This window comes from Netta rufina, assembly GCF_964035555.1.
Source record: "Netta rufina genome assembly, chromosome: 3".
NCBI classification, from domain to species: domain Eukaryota; kingdom Metazoa; phylum Chordata; class Aves; order Anseriformes; family Anatidae; genus Netta; species Netta rufina.
The window spans coordinates 51226537-51235599 of NC_140125.1; positions in this window are offsets into that span (position 1 = coordinate 51226537).

A 9063-nucleotide genomic window follows, 5' to 3' on the forward strand; every position below is an offset into this window, starting at 1 on the left:
AGGCCAATGGTGGGATATGGCAGCCTCCCACCCTCAATGAACCATGCAATGGTAAGCACTCCCAGCTTCTCTGCACAATCTTTTACCTTCAGCTCTAATTAGCCTCTTGTGACCCTCTGGATGGGGATCAGCATAGGAGTGGGAGGCTTGCCTTCCAGTAGACTGGATGGGGGCATCCTTACTGGTAAGAGTGGGGGACTGCATCTTCTGGGGCCAGGGGATGGTGTAAAGTCTGATGCTATACGTCCTGATGAGTGCCCTAAGTCATACGGCCACATATAGAGTTGCTGCACCTTGTATGTGGCTTTAAGAGTAAGGGTTTCTTAAGGAGAAGGCATCTATCTTTGTGCTGAAGAATCCTGAGGGGGGGAAGTATTTACATAAATCCCTAGGGTTGGATTTAGACTTTTCTGTAGGGACCTAGTTTTTATTTGTGTGTGTTGAGGCAGCTTTCCTTCTCAAATTGATGTCCTCAAAGAGCACAAGAACTAATGACAAATGACTTAACCTTCCTTTTTTTTTTTTTTTTTTTTTAAAAACATTGAAATCTGGAAAATATTCTAAAAAGTTTTCTTTGGAAATAGTTCTGTAAAAAGTATTCTGAACCATGCAATATTTTTCTCTCAGCTATTCTGTTTGACAGAAGTCATTTCTGTGTCATGGCTTGACACTGTAAAATGCTAGGGCAGTTAGTGCCTACTAAGCAATGAAAGAATAACCAAGGGGTGGAGACCAACTAAACACTTTACAGAGGTAAGCAGAGAGGAGTTAATGCTGCAGTGTTTGTTAGTATAAACCTAATGATAAGCATTTGTTAGAAAAAAAAAAAAAAAAAAGAAAAAAAGAAAAAAAAAAAGGCTTGTTTCTCACCACTAAGTGCATAAACTGCCATGCCAACAACTGGAGTTAAAGCAAAATGAGGCAGCACTGACTGGTCCTTTCTTCTCCAGGGAAATGGTATGGTTGACTGTCAGGCTTGTGCTGCAGCCATTCATGAACAAATTAATATGGTTTAAGACACTGGGGAAAAAAGGAGCTGTAGAAGGATGCCCTGTCTTTATCAAAAAGCAGCATAGAAGAACCCAATTCTGTTTGATTTTCTTTGTATTAGAGCCACTGTCTATATTAGCTATTTGAAGAGATTGCATAAGCCCTGTTTTCCCTGACATAGAATTTTTCACCATAAAAATCTGACCTTTCCTTAAACATAATGGATAGACACATCTCCCTCATTTGAATGATAAACCCAGACTGATTATGTTTTCTAAGTCTGCTCAATGCAGAATAGACCTCACTCGTTTATTCCAAATGCTACACTAGAAAATGAATTAAAATATGCTTGTCTTTTTTTTTTTTTTTTTTGAGATGTATGTGCAAATATGAGGGATGAAGAAGTGGGGAATTGTCAGCTTTCCTCAACCATGTGCAACTGCAAAAAGTGAATACAGATTTATTTTTTAACAGGCATAATAAAGCAAACATGATATTTTCAAGAGAAGAATTAAGTTCCTGTGCCAAAGAGCTCTCAGTCCAAAATGCATGCATATCCACCTAACTGAGAGGGAGGGAGGACTGACAGCGTATTTGTTTAAATCTCTATTACGAAACACCGTTGAGCTGAAACATTATCAAATCAGTTTATTTTCTCAGAAATATGAGATTGATCAATCTAACACAGACCACACTGCAGAAGTTCGTTGTGTATTGGGGCTTCATCTTCAGGAGAATTTTGACTTTATGAAACAGATTTCTTGAAAAGGCTCTGCAGATGTTAAAGCCTCATTACATGAGCTACTTAGATTATGAGACACCAGCCCTGCTAGATCAAAGAGACTAGACGTGGGCACAAGAATTCCTGTCACCCAACTGTCCCCTGGATCAGGGGCTCTGTCCTCACTGCACTTATTACTGTGGTTAAGAGGAAAACAAAACAAAAACAAATTCAGCTGAATTCATTTCTTTGTTTGTGTAAAATGTATTTATGTAATGGGCAAGCTTTGGATTTATGCAAAAGACCAAAATATTTTTTAAACATTTATAATAGAAACTGGTCTCTGGAGAGAGATATTTTTTGAGAGATATTTGTATATATGTTCACACCTCTAGTAGAGAGCTGTCCTAAGAAAAACCTTTCTGAAGGTTTTTAAAAACAGACATGCAGCTGCAAAACTGAGGAATCAATCCTGTCTACTGTCACGCAGAAATGAAGCTGTCATTCTATAAGGATAAGTATTCTGTTCCCACAACAACGAAAATCAGCCTTAAAAATCCAGCCAGGGTATCAGTTAGTAACAGTGGAGCGCGAAAAAAAAAAAAAAATTAATAAATAAATAAATAAATAAAACACCTTTTAGTGGGATAACATATATGAGAAGGGAGAGCTCCATTCAACCCAATAAGCAAACAAATCTCTCAATTATAACAAACTATACGTTATGTTCCTCACAGAAGGATCTTTCTTTCAGTGGCCAAAGATTAAATATTCCTTGGCTTACACGTCTTTGGAAATTTATCTCCTGTCTTTAATGCCACTTAAATATTCATGATGTTCTTGCAAAAATTACACTCTGCAACTTAAAGCCCTGCTTTAGAAAGAACAGCTGCAGGCAAGCACAGCAGCCTTCTTTGGAAGGGGAAGGCAGTGTTTTCCTAAACTGCTTTTCTAAGCACCAGTACAGGTCTGAGACTCCAACAGGGGGCAGATACTGCCAGGAGCGGGCTGCTTCAGCTTCTCCTCCCAGGCATCCCAGCTCTGCGTCAAACTGTTGCAGGCAACACCAAGGAACCCTTTAGATTGAAACCTGCTCTAGGTTATCATTCTTTTTGAAAGTGATAAACCAGAGGAGCTGAATAGCATTCCTAGATGTGTGTATGTGTTACAGATAAATGCATATGCAGAAAACCAGATAGACTGGATCTGTCTTATTTCTTAGTCGTTATCTCTGAAACTTAGTATTTACAGATGAACTATGTTCATGCTTTTGTTAGTCACTCATTTCATATAATTGAGTGCCTTGAAAATGTCTGGTTTTCTGATATGTAATAACTAATATTTAGCTTAGAGAAACTACAGTTCAGAAATTAGGATAGCCTTGGGTAACTAGATCAAAGGAAGATACCTTGGCATTAAATGCATCCAAAACAATGGAAAACATAAAGCATCTTTACAACTTGTTATTGGCTGGAATAAGTGACCTGGTTATACAAAAATAACGAATACATAGTATTGCAGCAACCCTTCATTCATTCCTGCACATGGAATTCCTTTTGCCACCACAGTACCTGATACATCTTCAGCTGTGATATAAATGCTTTGGAAAATTAGGAGAAAAAAAAAAAAAAGAAAGAGGATGGGACAGTATCCCTTACTACCAGTTTGAGAGTCTCGAGATAGATTTAAAGAAGTTAAGAAAAAAAACTCACATGGATGAGAAAGATTATGACCACTCACCAAAATTGTATATGGAGATAGGTTACTGGTTTTGATCAAATGACTGCCTGAATCCAGGTGAAGTGGAAGTCCAGTGGACAACTCACAAGCCAGAAGAGTTTGGAGTGGCCATGCAATAATAGGTAGCAACTCGTTACTCAATTGGATAATGACAGGACAAGGGGGGATGATTTTAAACTAAAAGACATTAAAGATAAAAAAGATTTAGATTAGAGATTAGGAGGAAATTCTTCACTCAGAGGGTGGTGAAGCATTGGCATATGTTGTCCAGAGAAGCTGTGGATGCCCCATCCCTGGAGGTGTTCAAGGCCAGGTTAGATGAGACCCTCAGCAACCTCATCTAGTGGGTGGCATCCCTACCTATGGCAGGGGGGTTGGAAATAGATGATCTTTGAGGTCCCTTCCAACCCAAGTCACCCTAGGATTCTAGCTCAAGCCTTGCCCTCCAGCTTCAGGGACACGAGCTTCCTGAAGGCCAGAACTATCAGTAAAGATGGAGATGAAGAAGGGATTTCAGCACCTCAGGCTTTTACAGGTGCTTTGTCATTAAGTCCCATTCTGCAGACCCACAATCTTTCCTCATCTTCCATTTCCTGTGGCTGTACCTGCAGAAGTCCTTGCAGGGGACTTGGCAGCCCCCACACTTTCACATTCCTCACCAGTTCTTGTTTATGACTAGAGGGTCTCTCTCCTCACCAGCTCCTTGGCTCACCCATTAGGAAACTGTCATCAGTGCACTCCAAGAAGTCATCCCTTTACAGTTAGCATAACTCTGAGCCAATGCACTGTCTTACATGCAGCCATGGAAAAAAAAAAAAAAAAAAAAAATCTTCTGCCATGAGAAGTGACAGATGAGTAGGGAGGGACCTTTTAAGCACAGATGCTCTTGTTGATTTTGCTTAATACCCCTGAAAGTATTTTTGTGAGCAGTCTAATGAATGGCTGTGACACGCAGACATGCACGGAGGAAGAAAAACTGTCCAGATGTATTTCTTTCTCCCCAGCCCCAGCAGCTCCTCTGGAATGGAAAGCATAGCTCTGACCTACTTGCTTTCAGCAGACTGCAATTACAGTGCCTATCAATTTTCTGTAAAAATACAGATGTGAACAAATGGAAAACCTGAGTGGCTCAAACATGAACAGAATAAGAATGTTACTCTAGCCCCTATACCCCAGTCCTCACAAAGTTTTCCTTTTCCCAGACTGAAAAGGTAAACTTGGTGAAATAGAAACAGAACATCAAAGTAACTGTTCACTTTTTATTATGAAATATGGGCCATGTTTTGTAAACAAATAAGGTATATGATAGTATGTATCTGTCTACTGCTTATACTTCCATTCTTCCCCCCCAAAAAAACATCTGCTTGCTTGCTGAGGAAGGAAAATTAAGAGTCATCTTTAGAATGTGAAAGATAATGACTTTTGATTTCGACCTCTCATTTGGTTTCTCACAGTGCATCTTCCACTACCCAGCTGGACACCCGGCTCAGCCCTTTGCCTCCAAAACTGGACATGGCACTCCAGCCCCAGTATCCTCAAATAAAAGGAAGCAGTCACTTCCTTCTTTCCAGATGATACCAGTTTTTCTGGGACAACCCTTCTCTGCTGCCAGAGCTCACTCTCAGGACAATAACCAAGACTCCATAGAAAAGACAGAAGGTGATAGATGAAATTGCTGATTTCTGGGTTAAGCCACTTAATATAGACCTTGATAACTTTTGGAAAAGAAATTCTTCTGATAATGACTTAAATTCTTGTTATTGCAGATACATTGGCTTTATTTTCTGATGAACCACTAGTAACATTATTTAGAAAAATAGGATTAGGAGATAAATATATTTGAAAATGCCACTACCATATATCTGTTTTTCATCTAGACTTGCTTTCCTGGGCACAGACTCATGTATATGTAGATACATATCCTAGGTTTTGGTTGGCTTCTTCACATGTTCTGAGATCATCAGTATCTAAACATGGGTTTAAAGAAAAAAAAAAAAAAAAGATAAATCCAACCTACCTTTTCCATTAAAAATTCTGCCAGCTTATTCAGGTTGTAGCTCACTTCATTATTTATGACATCTCCTATGCCTTATAAATTACTACCAAGTGTAGTAAAAAAACAGATGGTACTCTTTCTTTGTCCAATGCAACATTCCCATTGAAAGCTTCTTGGAAAGTATGTCTTAAAATAACAACTTTTTGTGAATAGCACAATGTCATTACACACAACTGAGTTACATTTCTTACAAGCTGATTACAAACAGTCTCAAATGAGATCTCTTCATGACACTGTTGATTTTAGGGCTCTTTATGGTTCAATATAAACCAAAACAGGAAGGCATAATCATGCCTTTCAAAGCTATTTGAAAAATACATTAGCATACATACTACAGCTTAAGCCTGTCAGCTTTGTCTGCAGTCACTGCATTTATTTGTTAGTTTTACCCAGTTGTAAAGGAAAGACAAGTGATAAATTAAGATTATAGCACGTCTGTTTCCACAGAGATTGGATAAAATATGGCATTTTAGTTAATGCAGTAAACAGCTTAAATGGTGAAGAGTGATTTTTTTCTAAATATATTTTGCCTGAATAGCTGATATAGACAGATGCTTAGGAACATGAATTGTTTGGTTGTTGTATTTTTTTTTCTCTAGTTTGCAATGGCAGTAGTTACTTCTCCCTCAAGCCATACATATTTAGCAAAAGGAATGAGACTAAATTATGTGATTAAAACCACAATATTCCACACCCATTGACCTTCCCCTCCTAGACTGGCAAAAGTGATGAGGTAAAATCAGAAGTACTAGTATTGTAATGAAGCACATCTCAAAGTTCAGTGTTGCAGACTATCCTTCCAGTAAGAAATGCCTCAAAAAGCCACACAGATAATTATTTCAGCATCATTTCACTTAGGTGACATACACCAAAGCCAACTGCGTGTAACAGGACAGGGTTATGCTAAAAGTAGTTAAACAGAGTTACCTATGAGAAAATGAAAATAAAACTTACATCTGAATCCCACCCAAATCCTAATCCAGCTGCCGCAGTGCCTGCTCCCTGAGCTTCCACCCCAAAAGGAGAGGGGTTGCCAGCCTCCCAGGGCTCCCACCAAGGGCAAAGGCAGGAAAGAGGCCCAGTGCCTTAGTGGGGCCTTAATATTCCCCAGGGCCACTTGGTATTCTTTTGGTAGCACCCCTTAGCAACACTTAGAAAGGAAAGCTGTGTTTATCTGGTGGATATTAGCAGCATAACGTAGGCAATTAAGTAATAATCACCTCAGAAATGTGCCCTTACCCTAGAGCTGGAGAAAGAACAGGGGATTGAAGGCTGGGGCAATTATCTCACTGCTAGCTTCAGGGAACCAAGCACCAAATAAGCATTCCTATCAAAGCCAGCAAATAATTTGGCCAATTACCTATTCCCACATCCCCATCAAAGTTTTGTGATTGAAGATTGAAAACATTTGCACTTAGCCTTCAGCTTAGTATTTAGAGCTCCACATAGGAGGTGGCTCTGCATTAAAAATTTATCCGTGAATTACTGTTTAGTGTCAATACAAATCTCTGTGAGGGGGGACATGCAGGAAACACTATTATTCTGTGATCACAAACCATCTTTTGTACATATAAGCACAGTGTGTGCCAGGGACTGAATTGCACTTTTGGGTCAAGCTCACACTCGCCCCATGATGTCTTCGTCTTGTTTAAGTAGATTTAAAACTAATGTGACAATGGTGTCAGCAAAGGCCAGTTTTCAGGAAAATTAGGTTGTGAGTGAGTTAACTAAGGGAACTCGAGGCCAGATTTTTGCCTTTGTTGCTGTTGGCAGCACATGAGAAATCTCTAAACTCAATGTCTTTCTTTTTCTTTCTCTCTCTCTCTTTCAGGAAGGAAAAGGTAAACCAATCGCTTTTAATACAGTATCTGAGGGACAGACTTTTCAAAGACGGAGTTTTTACTAGGACTGCAGACAGCAGACACATGCCAGCTGTCAGTCCTGGCTCTTCACTTGCTGTGGACACTAAGAACTTGCCACCGGTGGCTGCTGATTTCCTGTAGCACACAGACCTGAGGGTCCTGGGCTTCACAACAATGAATTAATTTCTGAGATATTTACTTCTCAACTACAGAACTTTACATGGAAGTACAAAAAAGTGCCAAGAGCTACAGTGGCGAGATGGCTTAATTGGCACTGTAGGCCCCAAAGCCTAAAGCTGTGGCTCTCAAAGACTCTGTGCAAGTAACACCAAACAGCCAACAGGAGCTATAGGCAGCACCACCTTTCTGCTTGGTTTCTCAAAAAACTCAGCTATGAAAGCACTCAGAAAGGTGGCAGCTCAGGAATCACTCCATTTTCCACACAAGGGGGCTAAGCCCACATATATTTCATAGCCATGGCATATTTTAACAAACAGAACTTTTTATCACTTTCATATAAAAGAAAAAAAATAAAGTGAAGAAAAGACTAAACAACCTAATATGAATCCTGCTTCTTTGTACCCACCTTACCTTATCTTCATTAGAAACACTGTCATGAGTCTCTGAGGGTTTATGCATGTTAATCATTCCTTTCAGTTCACCCAGAACTCTAGGTGTTCTCCTTGAAGTTGGTGATATTTAAAAGCCAGTCTGCTAAGCAATTAATCTCAGAGGCTTTATATTTCCAGTTTTTCTCTTATGCTGCAAATACTGAAGGATGGAAGTATGACAGTAATTATGACCTCTGTCTGCTTGGAGATATTTTTAGTTTTATCGCAATGACATACTGCAGTCCAGGGTTAGCAGTCTATGTCAAAGTATATACAGAATTTTTCATGTCTAGGCACTTAATCACTCTTCAAGCAACTACCTAGAGTCTTAACAGGTAATTTAGGGAAATAAATGAGAAAAATTTAAGACAAACCTTAATTTATCACTATTGTCAGCTAGTCACACAGCCAATTTTAACAACCTGTCTTATGCCATTAAATATATGTGTATATATAAAGTTGATACAAAATACCTGTAGCTGATCAAAGAATCCAAACTCTAAATAAACATCAGCAACTGTCAGGGATGCTCCCCTAACAGAAAAAACTGCTGGGAAGAAAGAGATCATTTTGTTTCATTTAGGAAACACAACCCCTCAAAAATCCATGTATCAGGTGTGCAGAGTGAAGAGTCTAGTCTTTCCATAGAAAGAAGTGAATTCCATCTCAGCCAAGAGTCCACTGAAACTTACAATACAGTGGCTTTCTGTCTGTATTTACTTAATGGTTCTGCATGTTAGAAATAATCTTTACTAATCTGTTTTAAGTTTCTCACTAGTTTGCATGCCTCACATAATCTGCATCAGATGCTTAGGTTGCCATCCGTGGCAGCTTTTATAACTGTGGAAAGTTAAGATAAAAAGGCTTCCTGTTTATGTTAGCAGAAGGCTTTATCCTGCAAATAAAACTTTGTACACAGTTCAAATATAATGAGGTATGAAATCACATAATTCAATGAATGCTTACTAAAAATGACCAGAGCAGCCCTTTCTCCAGTTATTTGAATCACTGAAGTAGGTTTCTAATAAGTACCTTTCCTTTATCCATCTGGCTTTATTATGCAGGAAACAGAGCAACTTTTCA